This window comes from Tenrec ecaudatus, chromosome 13, assembly GCF_050624435.1.
Source record: "Tenrec ecaudatus isolate mTenEca1 chromosome 13, mTenEca1.hap1, whole genome shotgun sequence".
In the NCBI taxonomy this organism is placed as follows: domain Eukaryota; kingdom Metazoa; phylum Chordata; class Mammalia; order Afrosoricida; family Tenrecidae; genus Tenrec; species Tenrec ecaudatus.
The window spans coordinates 115,329,969-115,350,184 of record NC_134542.1 but is presented as its reverse complement, the minus strand read 5'-3'; positions in this window follow the sequence as shown (position 1 = coordinate 115,350,184).

Sequence of the window (20,216 nt, the reverse complement as noted above, 5' to 3'; positions counted from 1 at the left end):
GTAGCTACTTTATGACTAAAAGCAAGTTTCAGAGTCTCTCCTGACCCTCACTTCTTTCTTTTCTGTCTTTCTAATGATCTGTTTGTGTTCTGCATGTATGATGTTCCTGGTGTCCTCCCACAGCTCATCAGGTCTTCTGTCATTAGTGTCCAATGCAGCAAGTCTCTGCTTAAGATGTTCTCAAAATTCAGATGGATTAGACTTAAGGTCATCTTTTGACTCTCGTGAACTTGTTTCCATTTTCTTCAGCTTCAATCTGAACTTACAGATGAGCAATTGATGGTCTGTTTTGCAGTCAGCCCCTGGTCTGGGCTTAGCTGTTGATATTGAGGTTTTGCATCGTCTCCTCCTACAGATGTAGTCCATTTGATTTTTGTGTATTCCATCTGGATAAGTCCATGTGTATAATCACCTTTCAAGTTGTTGAAAAAAATGTACTTATGATGAAAAACTCTTTGGTCTTGCAAAATTTTATCATACAATCTCAATAGAAGCGTTGCTTCTATTACCAAGGCCATAATTTCCAACTACTATTTCTTCCAACGACTTTTTTTCCAGCTACTATTTCTTCCAAGTATTGTTTCCTACTTTTGCATTCCAATCAAGACATTTTGAGTTCATCTTTGATCCACTTCAGACTGCAGATGTTGGCAGAATCCCTCAAATTCTTTACCACTAACTTTAGTGGTTGGTGCATAATTTTGAATCATCAGTTTATGTATTGGATTCCTTGCATGGGGATAGATATGACACTATTACAGACAACATTATGCTTCAAGATTGATCTTGGCATGTCCTCTTTGACGATGAATGTGATGCCATTCCTCTTGAGTCTCTCATTCCTGGCAGAGCAAACCATATCATTTTCTGATTCAAAATGGCCATTTCAGCCACTCATGGCCAGATAGTCAATTTTTATGCATTCCATTTAATTTTTTACACTTTCCAATTTTCTTAGATTCATGGTTCATCCATTCCATGGTCCGATGATTAACTGATGTTGGCAGCTGTTTCTTCTCAGTTTGAGTCAAGCCCCATCAGCAAAAGAAGGTCCAGAAGGCTTTTCTCCCGCAGGCTTTGCTCCATCCACGTCATTATGGTTGACTGTATTTAGAAAAGGCAGCTCTTTCTGAGGGCCTTCCAACCCACGGGTCCCACCTGTGCCACTGTCTCTGACAATGTTCTGCTTCCAACCATTAGGCCATCAGCATCTGACAAGGTTTCCATGCTGTGCATAAGGTTTTCCGCAGCTCCTTCCTCCAACACGGGCAGCTTAGTCCTTCTTTGTGGTCTGTTTTTACTCTGGAAACTCTACTGAAACTTGTTCACTTTAGGTGACCCTGCTGGCATTTGATATCCCAGTGACAGCAACACACCAGCCATCACAGTATGGCAGCTGATGGGTTGAAAGTGGCAAATTAGAAAGTAGAAAGCCTCATCTTTCTCCGGCAGAACAGCTGGTGGTTTCAAACTTCTGACCAACTCCCAACCAACTACACCAATAGGGCTTCTTCATTTTTAACATACTTGTAGTTTTTTAATGAAGGTAGTTTTCATGACATTATATTTAACATGAAGCAAAACCCACTGACAGGCTGTAAAAAAATGATCTCAGCATGATGATTCATACTGCATTTTGAAGAGGGGAGAGGGATTGAAATCTGAGAGGTTACAAAGGGAGCTCTAGTTGGATTGGTGGCATCTAAGTCCTTTAATCTGTTAAGGCGAAAAAGCACAATGCTGAAATATGTGTAATCTTGGCAGGATTCAATGAGTTTCTCTCCTAGTCTACATATTTGAAAATCTCATCTTTAATCTAAAGTGATGTTACCCTGAGCCCTTTTTCCTCTTATCTTGTATCCATTTTGTATCATATTTCCACCACCACCCTCCCCCTCCCACTGTGGTTCCACATATCTCCCCATTCCTACTGGAAACAGTAGTTTGTTTTGCATCTTTCTCTTTGGGGATTTCCACTTAACCCTGGCCAGTTTCCGTAAATGCCCCGTTTTCCTCTCATCTCAGTGAGCTTGCTCGGTAGCAACTATTCTCATGGCCTCACTCTGGGGGTAAGATGTCTGTACCTCCACCCCCCACCTCCTAAGTCACGCAGCAAACATGAGTAAAAGTGAAACTTCCAGCCAGGACACCTTTGGTCGATGTGAGAGTTGTGGAGGAGCAAGGCAGCAAAGGGGGCTGCGGCGAGAGAGATGTTACCCTGAGCAGATGTGCGGAAGGGGACGAGGGCAAGAGTGTGGGTGTTTGGCAGCCAGTGCCGGCCTGTTGCATTGCCTTGGTGACAAAAAGGCAAGCCAAGAGGCAACTTGCTGAGTGGCTGAGAGCTGGTCAGATGACTGTGAGCCCAGCTGTCCTGCTACATGCTCTTGACTTGAGTCAACTTGCAACTTGAGCTTGTTGGTTTCTACAGAGGAGCCAGGTCTCTGTGTTGCTCTGTCTCTGAAACCAGCACTATGGGCTGGCATGCCTCCTTCACTGCATTGAGTGCAAAGATTGGTGGTTTTTGTTAGCTGCTGTGGAGTCAGTCCTCAACTCATGGTGCCACTTTTCACAGTCCTGTATGCCACCCTAAGGATGAGTTTCAGAGGCATTAGTGGTTCCATGATAGGTTTCGCCCTTCCACGCGGGTGGCTCTGGTTTGATTCCCCAGCCACTGCATCTCTGTCAGTGGAGGCTTGTGTGCTGCTATGATGGTTGAAGGTAGTTAGTTTTTGGTGCCAACCTGGCCGATAAACACATGTGGGGTTAATTGAAGGGTGGAGGGATAAATGGCTCAGTGAGCCTCGCCTTTCTAGTTCTCGGGTCTCTTGCTTTCTGATGGTCGGACCAGGGTGCCGCTACCTTAGCTGGTTCCCTGCTTTTGCTGGCAAGGCTCATTTCCTGGAAGACATCCTCAAGGAGACACTACATGGACCTACTCCAATGCAGCCCTGGGTGCTGGAGCAGCCGTGTGGAGACCCCTGCCACCGACGAAATGTTTACACATCCACTGATTCAGCTTTCCTCCTGCAGTCAGCATCATAGTACGTGTTTTGTGAGATGGAGGAGGACTTTGTGGATTGGTGTTGGGCATATGGGTTAATGGGTTAATGTTGGACTTGTGAGCCTGGGCAGCACTGGGTTGGGATGTTTTCTTGGTGTGCACTTAATCTTTATATACAACTCTCTCTTATACATGAGTTTCCGTGGCTTTGTTTCTCTAAAGTACCCACACTAACACAATGGTGAACAGGTTTCATCTGATGGACTAGGAAGAAAGGTCTGGTGATCTACATTAGAAAGTCAGTCAATGAAGTACTATGTGTTGCAAGGTCTGATCCAGCACAGGGTAGGTCATCAGAAATATTTGTTGAATTATTGAATGGCTTTTATGAACACTGATGTCATCTAGATTTATAAAAATTAAAGTCAATAGTGCTTTTCAGTGCATATAAACTTAGTTATTCAGATTTGCTATTACCAAAACCCCACAAATGGATGACTTTAACAAACAAATGTATCTTTATCCAGGTTTAGGGGCTAGAAGTCTGAACGCAGAGTACTTGCACTAGGGAAGGCTTTCTCTGTCTTGTCCCTTTGCAGGAAATTTCTTGTGTCCTTTCAACATTTGTGTGCCCGGTTCCTTGGAGATCTACAGGTGTCTCAGTATTGATATGCCCCTGGATCTAGGAGGTTCTCAGCATAGGGACCTCCAAGGACTCACTGTGCTCCTGCTTCTTCTTTCATGGTGGTAGTCAGGTCCTTCCGTCTCTGCTCACTTGCTCAAACTCGTCTATCTCAAAGAGATTGAGTCTAGATACAAAATAATCCCGTAGTTTATTATATCCAGACTCATCAATCTACCTGCCACCCGTCCTGCTTCATTAACATCGTTACAAGCCGTAGGATAATGACATCCGATCACAATCTGGAGGATAATTACACACTACTACGTATCCTGACCGTGCCAAGTTGACCTCTATTTTGAGAGGTCACAATTCAATCCATAGCATGGACTTCTAGTTACCACCTTGTAGTACGAGGTTGCTGGGGCTGGGCCTGGGGAAGCAGTCCTCTAAAGCTTGCTTGTTCATCCTCACTAGATAACTTTTCTCTTGATTCTCATGGGGAATCCTTTTTAAATGTCAAAGAGGGATGGTGTCTTCTGCAGGGTCTTGAATGCCCTGCCAGGACCTCATGGGCTTTCAATAAAAGTCATTTTATGAGTTCCAGTTGCTTTCCAGACACGTAAAACAGCGGTGATTTCCAGAGAGCAGACTGTGACTGCGGAGATCTGCTGTCTTTGACTCTGCATTGCCTTTCCTCTCTTGGTTTAGATACTGGGCTTTGCCTTTCACAGGCAAATACATGAATGAAGGATCGCCTTTGTACTGTTTTGCCATCCCAATGCACCTAATTTGAGTTTCCAATAGTTTGTTTCCAATTCTTTAACAATGACCTACACATAGCACCTTAAACTTGCTTGAGAAAAGCTGTTGAGAAGGACAAATTTGGAAATCGGCAGCTTGCTATTCGTTGACTGAACTGTTTGAGGCAATAAACCCGTAAGGAATCATTTCCTAGCTGGTCACCCTGCCTCTCTCTGCTTCAGTTTCCTCCTGTACAAAGTGGAACCAGTCATAGTACTTATGAGATTGTCCTAGGTGTTAAAAAAGACTCAGCATACAAACTTGCCCTCAGGAATGCAAGAGACCTAGTTGAGGAGGCATTGACTATAAACAGATGGTAGTGACAATGTATCCGTTAACAAATGAGTGCATTGATGGCAGGTCTTCTGGAACATTAAAAACAACCCCCAGATTTCTATTAAGTGGATTTCAACTCATAGACACCTCTGGAACAGGGTAGAGCTGCCCCAGAGGGTTTCCACAGCTTACAGAAGCCGACTGTCGCACGTTTCACCCGTGGATCTGGGGATGGTGTTTCATATTGCCAGTCTTGCAGTTAGCAGCCACCTGCTTGGTTTAGGCACTGCCAGACCTCCTTCTGGAACATTCCGTCCTTTCCTAAACCAAGCCCTTCTCTCTGGTGTGGATGTGACATTCTCCTCTCAGTTCTGTCCTTGTTCTTCTCCTAGACCTGGGAGAGCTTCTGACACGGATCGAATTCCCAGTTTATCCAAAGACCATATCTGCTTGCAGTCTTAGCTCCTAGTCCTGCCTGCCCAAACGAGCAGCATTTGGGGCCCAGCCCGGAACGTTAAAGCTGGTGCTCTCCAGCTGCCTTCCCCTGCTCCTCAGCCCACCCAGGCCTCACCTTCTCCAGGAAATGTGCTCTCTCTTGCCCTTCCTCTTATGCTGACGAGAGGCAAATTGCGTGTTCTTTCATATAAACTTGCAACCAGCTGTATCCGTTAAACAAATGTCAGACAAGGACACCAATTAGAGAGCCCAGGCCTGGGTCAAGTGGCTTATTTGCACTGCTCAGGACAAAGGACAATCAGCTTTTTGATACTCGTTATGAAATCAGTCTCTCCCTAGTCTAATTTAGTTTAACCCAATATTATTTTAGACCTTTTCCTGCCTCTTTGCCTTTGAGATGGCCAATTTTAGGTATTTCTGTTGTTTATCCCTTCAGCCCAAATGATATCAGTTTTATGTCCTTTTCATTTCAATCTCATATGTTATTCACCAACCGATTCTCATTAGTCTCTAATGCTTACCCTAGGACAGTCTATTAATATGTCTATTATTGGCTGTAAATACAAATTTATATTTTATACATTTCTAATGAAAAATTCCTAGGTCCTGTCCTCTTTTTCAAATGATCGATATATAAACCGATAGATAGCTGCCATGAACCTGATGCTGACTCATAGAGACCTTACCTACAACACAATACAATGTGGTCCAGTCTTACATTGTCCTCACAGCGGCTCCCATATTTGAACCCATTCTGGTGGCTATTGTACCAATCCATCTCACTGAAGGTCTTCTTTGCCTTCACTGACCAAACTCGATATCCTTTGTTAGCATCTATCCTAATGACATGACCACAAGCAAATGAGTTGGACAGTGTTCTGTTACGATCCACCAAGTCTCTGTTGCCTAATTTTTAGAGGTAGACCACTAGGCATTTCTCCTTGAGGTCTGTCTCAGTCTGAAAACTCTGACTTAACTAGTCCACCATTGATACCTCAGCCAGTATTTGCAATACCTGTGACATAACGTCTAGCAGCACAGAAACAGAAGCCAAAGCGCCTGACAAACTGACAGTCAAGGGTGGCTCTTCCTAAGGCTCCACAAGGAACTAGCCTTGTTTCAGAACTTTGGCATGATAGATGTTAGACGAGTTTCTCATCACGGTGAAGCACAGGAGACATGTGGTGAATGACAGATACAATCGGAAAAGGCAATGGTCTGTAGCACTTGTCTTCCCATCATTTTTCAGCAAGAGCATGCGTGTTTCCCCTGGACCCTCAGCATCCAGCCAAGGCTGTCATTCATCTGTGAGGGCTGCGGAAAAAAACCAAAAACACCACTCTTGCACCTTATTAAGTTAAAAGGGCAAAACAAGGTACTTTCTGTTCTTTTTAGAACTGTCCAGAATAGAGATGATGAGCGCATCCGACTTTCCCAGGAGCTGGGAGGAGAGTCTATTAACAGGGCAGGACTGTGTCTACCCCTGTCCTAGTTATCCACAACCTGGAATGTGCTCACCGTCAAGTGGGCTTGGCTTGTGTACAGAGTTGCATGTGCACAGATGACTTCTCCCCAGCCGGATGATGAATTCATTGAGTGAGTGCAGACAGGATTCCGATTAGTTTTTGTGTTCCTGAAGTACCTAACACTAGGCCCAGGGGAGTGAAAGCAGAGTTACCACATTAATCCCTGTCTTCCAGCTAAGACAGCTTGAACGAGAGAAATGGGAAGGAAAGAGAGGCTGCTGTTTCCAGAGGGATATTCTTTCCACCCAAGTCTACAGCACTTTCCACCCAATGGCCTCACAGTAAGCAACAGGGAAGCCCAGATCCCTGTGTGAGTGCTAGACTGAATGATGTACTGTCAGTAAAAGATGTATGGGCAAAGCAGAAAGACATGTGGTCAGTGACCACAAACCTCAAGTGGCCCTTACTGATACTGCATAGCCATCCGCCAACATTTCCTGTCAACTCCTTCTCCTGTGCTCCCAGATGTCCGTCTGAAACCTCCTCTCTCCTGAACTGGCAATGCATTCTCTTCTTTTTTTATTTCTCAGCTGATGACCTTGCTACTGCTGCTTTTTTTTGGGGGGGGGGTATTTATTTTTTAAAAAAATCATTTTATTAGGGGCTCATGCAATTCTAATCACAATCCATACATACATCAGTTGTGTAAAGCACATCTGTACATCCATTGCCCTCATCATTCTCAAACCATTTGCTCTCCACCTAAGCCCCTGGCATCAGCTCCTCATTCTTCCCCTCCCTCCCCACTCTCCACTCCCTCATGAACCCTTGATAACTTATAAGTTATTATTTTGTCATATTTTTTGTTTGTTTTAAAACAGTTTTATTGGAACATAATCCATATAACATATAATTCACTAGTTCAATCATATCAAAAAGAGATGTACATTCTTCACCACAATCAATTTTAGAACCTTTTCTTCTTTATGTACTAGTTTTTTTTCTTCTCTTTTTTAATCGTTTTATTAGGGGCGCATACAACTCTTTTTGTAAAATACATCTGTACATTCATTGCCCTCATCATTCACAAAACTTAAGCCCCTGGCATCAGCTCATTTTTTTCTCTCCTTCCCCACTCGCCACTCCCTCATGAGCCCTTGATAATTTATAAATTATTATTTTGTCATATCTTTCCATGTCTGGCGTCTCCCTTCACCCACTTTTCTGTTGTCGGTCCCCCAGGGAAGAAGACACGTAGATCCTTGTAATGGGTTCCCCCTTTCCAACCCACCCTCTCTACCCTCCCAGTATCACCACTCTCACCACTCGTCCTGAAGGGAGACCTTGCTTCTTATAATCAAGAACACAGAAGCCTCCAGAAGAGTACCTTCAACAGCCTTCACTACCCACCCCTCTTTTTAAAAAATTTAAACTTTTCCTTTATTTTTACTATTCTTTCCAGTGGATAGAAAAAAAATCAAGATATTAAAGGAATTCCAAGAGTACATTTGACCAAGATTCATCAACATGTAAGAACGTTGATTGATGATTTAATTTCTTTCTTCTACAGATTTTTATTAGAAATTGTGCACGCTAGCTGACATGATAGAAAATGATATCTAATTGAACATAAAGTGTAGGCTTGTACATTACATGTTCATTATCAGTTTTTCATGATACTTCATAATATCCACTACCATCAAGGAAATTCCGACTCATCGCAATCCTACATAAGGTTTCTGTGGCTGAAAAATCTTTTTTTAAAAAAATTATTTTATTGGGAGCTCTTATCCACATTTCAATCACTTCAAGTAATTATTGTACAATTGCTACCACAATCAGTTTGAAAACATTTTCTTTGTTCTTGAACTCCTTGATACCAGCTCCCCTTTATCCCCTCCCTCTTCCCCACCCCCTCGGAACACTTGTTATTAGTATTTCTTTGGTCGCATTTCACTCTATCCAATATGTCTGTTTACACACAATTCTGTTGTTCACTCCCCTTGGGTGGGGTTATACAGTCATCAATGCTATCAGCTTCATCCCCTCCCCACCTCCCACAAGACAGGCAGGAGAGACACCCCAGGAGACAGCAACAGGACCAATGGTTCCTGGGGAGCATGGGAGGGGAGGAGGTGGGCGGCGGGGGAAGGAGAGCGGTGAGCCAAAAAGACAGCTACAGGGGAAAAGTAAGGATTCTAAATGGATGGTGAGGAGGATGTAGCTTTTCTGGTCGTGTCTGATCAATAGAATTGTATCTGAGAGGAATTACTGAGAGGTGAACAATGGGTAAACATGATAGTGTGGCAGGAGGAAAGAAGAAAGAAAAAAACGTATACACGTATATGTAAAGAAATACTTATTTAAATATAGGTATATTTGTTTATAGATGTATATAAATGCAAATACAACAAGGAAGCAGGTGAAGTTTGGGCCTCTACTTAAATCTTACCTTAGTACAAGAACAAATTGTTTTCATGATGTGGCATTTTATGATACCCACTTTCCTGACATGATTGCTGACGACAAAATACATGCATTAGCAAATGTGGTTAAGAAAGCTGATGGTGCCCAACTATTAAAAGATATAGCCTGGGGTCTGAAAGGCTTGTCAAACAAATGGCCATCTAGCAGGGAAGCAACAAAGGCCACATGGAAGAAGCTCACCAACCTGTGTGATCCTGAGGTGTCAATAGGAAAAGGTATCAGAAGTTCAAAAACAAGCAACCAAATGGATGTGAAGGGGTGGGGATGTAGTGGAGACCCAAAACCCACCTGCAACTTAATTGGACCTTCCCTCTCAGAAGGGCCACATGGAAGGGGTGATGAATCCAGGGTGTGGTCTAGCACTGAGGAAGCTCATACCTATCCTCTAGGTCTAGTTCTTTAATACTTCCTCCCCTTAATATTATGGTTTTTCATTGTTTTACCTCATTAATCATGTTAGTCTTCCATACGTTCATTTATATAAGGAAGATTGTTCAATACATAACCCTCCAGAAACAGTAACGGGATTATCAGTACCCACCCCTCTTGACCTTGCCCCATCTTCCCTGCCCTCCTAGAATTCTGGGTGACTGACTGGGCTCCTGTGTGCGGCCACCCCCACTGTCCTGCATGACTGGGCTTTTTTCTCTGCACCATTAATTCCCCCCTTTCTGCTGATCATTCCCATCAGCCGGCCAATGAAAACATAACCTCCTTTGACCCCATGTCTCTTTCCAGCTTTCTCCTCATTTTTCTCTCTCCTTTCATAGCAGAGCTTTCCAAAAAGTTGTATTTCATCCTTGGCTCCATTTCCTTTTCCCTCCTTCTCTCTCCTGAACTCTTTTAAACCAGACTTTGTCTTCAGCATCCCACCTAAGCGACTCCCTCCAAGCTCGCCCATGCTATCCACAAAGGGGAATCCAGCGGTCCGCTCGCAGTCCGTTGGCCTGGTTTTGAAAAAGAAGGATTGCTTCACTGAGCCACTGAGGTTCCCTCCGGCTCACTCAATCCTTTCTGCTCGAAGTCCTTATCCCTGCAAGTATGACGCTGGACCTCCTTTTCTCCCCCTTGGCACTCACCCACTAGCTCTCATCAGCTAGTGTCTAAACTTCCCCGATGTGTGCCTCTAGTTCTGACCCCCCTTCCTACTCCAGAGGTGAAAACCCATCGCCTACTGTTCATCATCTCCTCTTGGACATGTGATAAAGATCTCAAATGAGCATTTACAAGACGAATCCTTGAAGCCTCACTGCCTTCATGCATTCTTCCACGCTACAGCCGTGTCTTGCCCAGACAACTGGAATGGCCTGGGAAGGGTTTCCCCTGCTCCTTCGCAGGGCGTTCTCCACACAACCTTTCTAAAATATAAGAAAGATTAGGTTATTCCTCTGGTCAGATTCTCCACCAACTTCCCAACTTCTCCTCACTACTCCCCAACTCCAGAATAAAATTCCAAAATCCTTAGAATGAGCTATACCGCCCCATCTAATCTGTGGTTTCACTTGCTGGTCTCCATGCTTTCTGTTCATCCTCACGCCACTACAGGAACCTAGACCTCGGGCAGCTCCTTCAATGTTCTCCGCGCACTGCAAGCTCACGACTCTCGAGTCATGTTCCTTTTGTCAGACTGCTCTTCCCACTGACTCATGCCCTTAATGTCCTCACGTCTCTGCTCAAGTATCTGTTCTGACGACCACCCCTTCATCTTAATTAGCTCTCCTCCTACCACTCCCTGTCACCCTCTGTACATCCACTTGGCTTGTATATTTTACAGCTCTTATCACCATTTGACCATTGTATGGTACCGGATCTTGGTAGGAAGCAGATGACACATTCATTGGGATAATTTAATGAGGGAACTATTTCAAGGATGTGGGCAGAATTTAGAGAACCAACCAGAAGTGGTGAACCTCCAGGGTTTAGCCCTAGTGGGAAGCTATTTCAAGAGAGACAGGGAACCCTGGAGGGGCAAAGGAAGGGAGCTCAGACTAGAACCTATCTCCTGATGGAGCCAAACTAAACTAGAAGCCAGATTGCAAGGAATCTCAAGTGATGCATTCGATCAAGGTTGGCTTCAAAGGGCAAAAACCAAGGCGGGAAGGGTTAGGAAGAGAGTGTGGAGCAGCAGAGAGGGATGATCCAGGACATCTTTTCTACCCGTGCTTTTGTTGATGTAATCAGGAGAAGATGGAAAGCAGAGGAGGAGCCTGAGCGTCCCGGCCACACCCACGGAAAGAGCGAAGCAGGTCAGCTGGGTCCTGCTGGTGGCACAGCCCAGTCAGGGCCGACAAGATCCTGCTCGTTCACAGACGCTTGGCACTGCAGCAGCTGGCCCTTTACCATTGCCACACAAAAAAATCTAATCATAGTCATGCCTCTTTATATTAAAAACGTCTACTAAGAAATTCACAGGCGAAGGAAAGGTAGTTACTTATATTGCACATCACCCAACACTCAGCTGTCAGTAACATCGTCCGACAAGGGCTTTTGCCCAAATCCCTTTCCACCTTCCCACCCTTTTCACAGGTAGTTCAGCTGACCCTCCAAATTGCATGTCCTATGGAGTCACCAGAGACTAGCAGGAAGATGTTTCCTGGTGTTTTATGGGCGATATTTGACTGTTTGGATCACAGGAACTATGGATGGCATTGGGAAGAAGGTGCATTACGGAGCACTTCGGGTGCGCATGTGGAGCCTATTTGCAGAGGTTATTTGACTCGAGCAAGGGTGTGCCGTGCCATTTTACATCAGCAAAAGGTGCGCATCAGGCTGGTATTCTTTCTCCAGGAACAAATCATCCGAGAAGCTGGAGGGTCTGAAGAAGAACTCAGCATCATGATGGAAGGAAAACTCACGAACAGATACGCGGATGACACAATCTTGCTTGCTGAAAGCAAAGAGGGCTCCAAGTACTTTCAGATGAAGATAAAAGACTACAGCCTTCAGCAGAGATTACACCTTAACATTTAAAAAAAAAAAAAGCCTCTAGAGCCGGACCAAGAAACGGCCTCATACTAAATGGAGAAGCTATTGAAATTGTCAAGGATTTTATTTTACTTGCCTCCACAATCAGTGCCCACAGAACCTGCAGGCGGGCAATTCAGCAAAAGGTTAAAGTGTTAAAAGCAAAGCTGTCAATTTCACCGCTGGCATGTGCCTGACCCCAGCCATGGTATTTTCACTCTCCTCATATGCGTGTGAAAGCTGGACAGGGAATAAGAATGGAAAACATAACGATTCTTCTCTAGAAGAATGGAAAACTTTGGAATACGTACGATGTATTGAATATACCATGGGCAACCAGAAAAACAAACCCACCTGTGAAGTACAAGCAGAATGTTTCTTAGAAATGAGAACGCTGAGACTCGCTCGGTTTCACATACTCTGAGTCCGTGATGAGGAGAGTCCATTCCCTAGAGAAAGACAAGCATGCTTTGCCAAGTAGGAGGTCAGCAGAAGGTCAGCTGGCCCTCAGTTGGATGGACTGACATAACAACAAAGATGACGCGGAACCAGGCAGTGTTATGTTCTACTGTACACAGAACAGACTGGAAGGCACCTCACTGTAATCAGTTACCCAAACGAAGTCCCTCTTTGGAGGGCAAATTAGGGAGGACACACTGTGGCTGCTGAAGGGCTCTCAGAGATTTTAGCTCCCTCCAACTCCAACTCAAAGATTTCAGATCAAATATTTGTCTACATAGTCTTCCTGACGAGAGGACTAGAGTTGGGCTAGTCTCCAGTTCATTGCACACCTATGACGAAGTGACTCAGGATCGGAGGACAACCGTCAAACAACCTACATAGATTAGCCATCCTCTTCTCATCCGCAGTTCATTCTTTTGCTTTGAAACTCTCAAGTTACAGAAGCCCCATCAGAATTGCCAGCCAGATGCCCTGAACTTGGTAGACTAAACTCACTGAGCACTGCCGTATGTGCGAAGACAGGGCCTCCTGGAGGCCACCAGGCTGTGTGTGACACAGATGCTGGTTTCAGGCCGGATGCCAGCTCTGGGGAACACAGCAATGCAAGAGCACTGCCCATGAAAAACTGCCAGTCTCTGTCTTCAACATCCGCAAGGAAAGCAAAGCTTCAACATGCAAAGTGGAGACCAGCCAAGTTATGCTGGGGAGGGGCACAGCAGCTGAGATTGTTAAGGTTTATTGTGCCAACCTGGCCAATAAACACAAGTGAGGTTAATTGAAGGACGGAGAGATAAATGGTTTGGTGAGCCTCGCCTTTTGAGTTCTCGGGTCTCTTGCTTTCTGATGCTCAGACAAGGGTGCAGCTACCTTAGCCAGTTCCCTGCTTCAGCTGGCAGGTCTCACTTTCTGCTAGACATCCCCGAGGAGAAGCCACATGGACCTACTCCGATGCAGCCCTGGGTACTGGAGCAGCCATGTGGAGGGAGACCCCTAGGAGCGCTGAGACGCTTACACATTCACTGATTTGGCTTTCCTCCTGCAGTTAGCATCATTGCGTGTGTTTTGTGAAATTGAGGAGGACTTTGTGGATTGGTGTCGGATATACGGATATTGTTGGACTTATGGGTTAATGGGTTAATGTTGGACTTATGGGCTTGGGCAGCACTGGATTAGAATGCTTTCTTAAATACACTTACCCTTTATATAAAACTCTCTCCTCCTATCCATATGAGTTTCTGTGGATTTCTCTCTCTACTGTACCCAGACTAACATAGCACCTGCATAAAAATAATCAGGCTGGAAAAATCTTTTGGAGTCTGGGAGTTCCCAGGGGTACCAGATGGAACTTACACGAGAGAGGGCGTACTGCAAGAATGGGTGCCCTTAGCTTGTTGTGGGGACATGTGAACTCTGGAGTCACTGAAGAGCCGTTCTGATCGAATAGTATGAGGTGAAGAGATCGAGTGAGGCCCAGATGAGGGTGAGAAAATGGCGATGGAGTGTTAGGGGAGCCGGCAGACAGGAAAAGAGGACATGTGGTCCCTGTGTGGCTTTGGCAGTAGCGCCTCATGTCGAGTCTGAGGCCTCATTCCAGGGGGGCGGCATTCGTCCTACTTCCTGCAGAGGTTTGCGAGTCTTGCTTGTGGAGGGCGCGTGGTTATTGATGTTCTTCCTCCAACACTTCACGGTGGCCACTCTTTCCTTGCACGGCCCACACAGATTAGCTGCTTTTCTTTTGTTACCTTTAAAAATATTTTATTTATGACTACAAGGCAGAAAATCTATTAATCAAAATACGTTTTCCAATCCCATATAAATATGGGTGATAGGTGAATTGTAGTTATAGCTAGTACCCATTACTCTGTTGAGTTTTTTAATTTTATTTTCATTTAAATCATTTTATTGGGCATCATACAACTCTTATCACAATCCATACATGCATCAGTTGTGTAAAGCACACTTATTCATTCGTTGCCCTCACGATTCTCGACATTTGCCTTCTGCTTGGGTTCCTGGAATCAGCTCATTTTCCCTTCTTTTCCTCCCCCTCCCTCCCCATTCCCCCCTCCCTCATGAATCCTTAATAATTTATAAATTATTATTTTTATCATTTTATTAGGGGCTCTTACAACTCTTATCACCATCCCTACATACATCAATTGTGTCAAGCACATTTGTATATATGTTGCCCTCATCATTCTCATATCACCTGTTTTGTACTTGAGCCCTTGGTATCAGCTCCTCATTTGTTCCCTTCGTTCCCCCCTCCCCGCTGAACCCTTGATAATTTATAAATTATTATTATTTTGTCATATCTTACACCATCTGACATCTCCCCTCACCCACTTCTCTGCTGTCCGTCCCCCGGGGAGGAGGTTATATGTAGACCTTGTCATCTGTTCCCCTTTCTCCCTCACCTTCCCACCACCCTCCTGATATCACCACTCTCACCACTGGTCCTGAGGGGTTCATCTGTCCTGGATTCCCTGCATTTCCAGTCCCTATCTGTACCAGTGTACATCCTCCGGTCCAGCCAGATATGTAAGGTAAAATTGGGATCATGATAGTGGAGGGAGGAAGCATTCAAAAACTAGAGGAAATTTGTATATTTCATTGTTGCTACACTGCACTCTGACTGGCTCGTCTTGCTGTGGGGATGTCCAATTTCCCACAGATGGGTCCTGGGTCCCCACTCCACACTCCCCCTCATTCATAATGCTATGATTTTTTTTTTGTCTTTGATGCCTGATATCTGATCCCTTCGACGCCTTATGATCTCACAGGCTGGTGTGCTTCTTCCATATGAGCTTTGTTGTGTCTCAGTTAGATGACCCTTTGTTTATCTTCCAGCCTATAGGACCCCAGATTCTATATCTTTTGACAGCTGGGCACTGTCAGCTTCACTGCATTTGCTTATGCACACACTTTGTCTTTAGCGTTCAAGTTGGGGTAGGCTGGTGTGCTTCTATGTGGGCTTTGTTGTTTCTTAGCTAGATGGCTGCCTCTTTATCTTCAAGCCTTTAAGACCCCAGATCCTATATCATTTGATAGCTGGGCACCATCAGCTTTCTTCACTACTTTTGTTTATGCACCCACTTTGTCGTCAGTGATCAAGTCGGGACAGGCTGGTGTGCTTCTTCCATGTGGGTTTTGTTGTCTCTTAGCTAGATGGCTGCTTGTTTATCTTCAGGTCTTTAAGACTTCAGATGGTATATCTTTTGGTAGTCGGGTACCATCAGCTTTCTTCACCACATTTGCTTGTACACCCATTGTCTTCAGTGATTGTGCCAGGAAGGTGAGTATCTCAGACTGCTGAATTGTTAGAACAAAGTGTTCTTGTGCTGAGGGAGTACTTGAGCAGGGGCCCACTGTCCATCTGTTTTCTTAATACTCTCTCTCTCTCTCTCTCTCTCTCTCTCTCTCTCTCTCTCTCTCTATATATATATATATATATATATATATATATATATATATATATATATATATATATATATATCCCTCATCATATATAAATATATTTACATCTTTATATGCCTGTATTTAAATCTCTATGACTACCCTTTGCCTCCTAGTCCTTTCCTCTATTTCTTTGTACTTTTCTCTCTTAAAAAAACAAACAAACAACTCATTCTTTGGGTTCAAAGCATTTTTTTCAAATGTGAAGGTGTACAAAGAAAATAATTCATCTCCCCCACCACATCTCTTGGAATAGAAGATTACCTTTATAGCTTAGATCTGTATTTCTTATCTTCCCAGACAAGATGTAAACACTGGGAATAAAACCAATGTAATCCACCATTTTACAAAATTATATAGAAATGTAATAGGAGAAATTCTCCTGAGATTAATTCTGCATTTTTGCTTTATGTTTTAAAACTCCATAATTATTTAATTGGAAATTTATAAAGCTCTTTTTTATTTCTAATTTTTTTGGTATGGAAAATGTGTTTTTTAATCGTTTTATTAGGGGTTCATATAACTCTTATCACAATCCATACATACATCAATTGTGTAAAGCACATTTGTATATTCATTGCCCTCATCATTCTCAAAACATTTGCTCTCCACCTAAGCCTGTACTTTCCTCTTGTCCCACTATCATGTTCAGCCTTCATTTGGGTTTTAGGAATTCCTCATGGTTACATTGCCCTTGATCCAGCCCTGCCAGACCTCTTACACCCTCCTTGCCACTGATTGTGGGTCACTTGTTGTTCCCTTATCCCTAGATTTGTTAACACCACTTCCTTTCACCTGCCTTCTTTACTGCCATGTCCCCCCAGAATGGTCATCCCGTTGTTCTCTCTTCTGGCTTGTTTGTCCCACCTATCCCTTCCAGGAAGAAATGCTATGTACCATCACAAGACTGAGTACAATGAAGCAGCAATAGAAAGTAAAACAATAACTACAACAACAACACACACAAAAAACATATAAATAGTTCAGGGTCTATTTGTTGTCCTACACGAGTGCTTTCCAGTCTCGTCTGATGGGTGCCATGCCCTGGCCCCACATCTATCCCTGGGGACTTCATTGCTCTGCTCCCCCCCCCCCCACTGCTCTGCTGCATGCCCCCAGAAGCTGGCTTCAGCATAGAGAGCTCATGGCGGGCACAATTCCCACTGTATATCTCTAGTGTTGTCCTCAATGGTGCTATGGGTCTATTGAGTTTTTAAATCCAACGCATAAACAGCAATGGTTTCCAAACATTATAATACAAACTTGTTTTTCTTTATATGGTTCTCTCCTGATTGTCTCAAATTAAACAACATCAACAAAACTTTCTCAGGTGGAAGTTTACAGAATACGGCAGTTACATAATCTGTCAACTTGAGGAAGGGGTGGAGTCTAGCCTGTCAATCAGGTTGCAACTTAATGACCTCATTTGGAGGTGCAACAGAGATAAATATTCACTGGAGGCCAGATACTCTCTCTGCTACACATTCCTGCTGACAAGCCACATGGTGCTATGCTGATGGAGCCAGAGCCCTGGAGCTGGAGACCCACACCAGGGCTGAGATGCTTTCACCACCACTGGATCCACAAGACTTTCCACCCACCAGCCTGTGATCTTCCTACATTCGGCGTCATTGCATGTGTTGCATGAGTCTGAAGAGGAATTTATAGACTGGTGTAGGACATATGAACTAATACCAGACTTACAGACTTGATCTGGACCTGACAGGGATGTTTTCTTAATATATGATTATTCTTTATGTAAAGCTCTTTCTTATACATATATGAGTATCTTTGAATTAGGTTCTCTAGTCAACCTGGACTAACTAACACCCAGAGAAAATTCATTTTCCCTTCAACAATGCATACACATTTTGTTTTATGACACTGATTGCAACCCTCACAATATAACCACACTTTTCCTACTTCCTCCTTGTGTTTCCCAGCTCCACTGATGCTGGATTGGCTGCTTTTTAATGCTCTGCACCATGAGGCCAGTCTTTGAATCCCTATAACTGACTTGGGCCTGTTGCATCGAAGTAACTCTGAATCAAATCAGTAAGGGTGAGGTATACACAATACAAGACACATTGCCACTGGTAGTAGATAGAGAAGCCACACCCAAGGGCCTGCTGCTTGGAAGACCTGCCATGTTGGATTACTCCGGTTGGCGAGTATTCCCAGGCACTGACTGCGTTCTCCAGACTCAAGCACGACGGCAGGCAGAAGGCTCCCTTCTGTCTCGTATTTAGATCGCAGGAACCCTAGGAGCTGTGATGTTTCAGGAAGCAAGCCTGCGGAGGGAAGGAGAAGACTCACTCTGTGGTTGAGAGAACGTCTCTTGCATTGAAGCATGATCTTTATCCATTCGTGCCTTGTAGTGAAATGGCAGGGCCTCCCGCCAGGGATGGGTGAATGAGCAGAAGCCAGGGTCCTTTAAGATGTGACACCGTTTCTGTTTCTAAAAGCACTGGACAACCTACACAAAGAAATCTGTCCACCACAGTGAGGACGGTGCAGGACCAGATAGTGTTTCGTTCTATGGTACGTGGTGGGGTCACTCTTAGTTGGAACCAACTCGACAGCACTTAAGAACAACATTTATGTAAAAGTTGACTAAGGAGCTCAGCTGCCAACCAGAGGGTTGGAGGTTGGGGTCCATCCAGAGGGCTCTCAAAAGAAAGACCTGAAAAATCAGCCACTGGAAATTTCATGGAGCACGGCTCCACTCTACATACAGGGACCACGTGTGTCCGAGTGGGCTCCCAGGCACCAGGTAACCGGAAGTTTTCCCTGGAAGAGAGGCTCTCAATGGCTGCATCTCAGCAATCTCCTCTGAGCTGTTAAGTGTGTCCAAGGCAGTCACCAGGAAGCAGCTGTGTGGGCACTTGGTAGACTAACTTGGCCATGGGAAGCTTCCGCACTCGGCCCTGCAAACAACTGCTCAGCCCGAGCAGCTGCTTGCAAAGAAAAAAAAAAAAAGACACCACAAGGTCCCCTTACAGCTTAAGATTCTCTTCACCTCCCTGTCGGTTGGTCTGACACACTGGTCTGTGCTGCTCTGGGGCACGGCTCTGAGTTTCCACCCCATTCAAGATGTCTTTGAAGAGAACTCAGCTTACGCCAGGCCAGGCCGGGGGCACGCTGGAGCTGCGTCTCCATTCATGTTTACAGAGGGCGCCGTGAACTGCAACGCTAAACGGGGAATGCCCACATCCTGGTGGTGGGCAGCTGCTACCAATCGTTTCCTTTGGCGCGGCCCTGCAGGGCGGGCTTCCATGTTACACCCTTGCTTCACTCACTAGTTCCTTTAGGTTGTCTGTCTGTCTCCTTTCCCCCTTTCCTTCCTTCTTCCAGTCCCCCCTCCACCAATTTTCCATGTTCATCTGTTTTATAAGCAGCCTGACCCTGTCACTCCCCAGGCTTGATTAACAAAGAGCAAGGCCTTCATCTGACCCAGCTGCTGATTTCGGATGCAGCGTGGGGAGACACACTGTCAAGAGATGAAAATGGATAAGCAGCAGAGAAATGGGGGCTACAGGGGGGCGGGGGGCGGTGGAGAGCTACGATTTGCGCTGGCACCCCTGGCCACGTGCCTGGCTTATAACGAGAGGCATACGAAATGTGGTTTTCCTCTTCGATCCGAACTCTGTTTTTCTTTTTCACCCCACCATCTGAATCCTGTCTTTGGCGCAATCTTGTGCTATTTTGCTGGCAGTCCCACAATAGCCACCAACTTGGGGACTGCCTGGAGACGCCAGCTCTCCCTGCCAGAGAAAACGCATTCCTGAGCCTGACATCTGGGTCCTGCAGCTGGAGAGGAGCAGGAGGTAAAAAAGAAACAGTTGCGAGGGCCATCAAAGGCCGCTGATGGTGCCAAGCGAGTATGGAAATTACACACAGTACAGATGCTATTTTCAACAGCCGACAAATAATGCGGCCATTGAAGAAAACAAAGATGTGCTTAGAAATTCATCATCCGTGTACGTGCCATGAAAATGTTCGCAGCTCCCAGGGTGTGGTAGGGAGGGGCTGTGTGTTCTTTCCAGAATATTCACATTCTTCTTGAAAGAGAGAGGCTGGAGCAGGTAATCTCTCTCACCCCGGTGTGAAAACTGGAAAGGGGTAGGGGGGTGGGGGTGGCAAGTAACCAATCAGCGGCGATTGAGTTTCATGAACATTTTCGAAATGGGTATTTAAGTGTTTCAGATGTATGCCGGTTTTC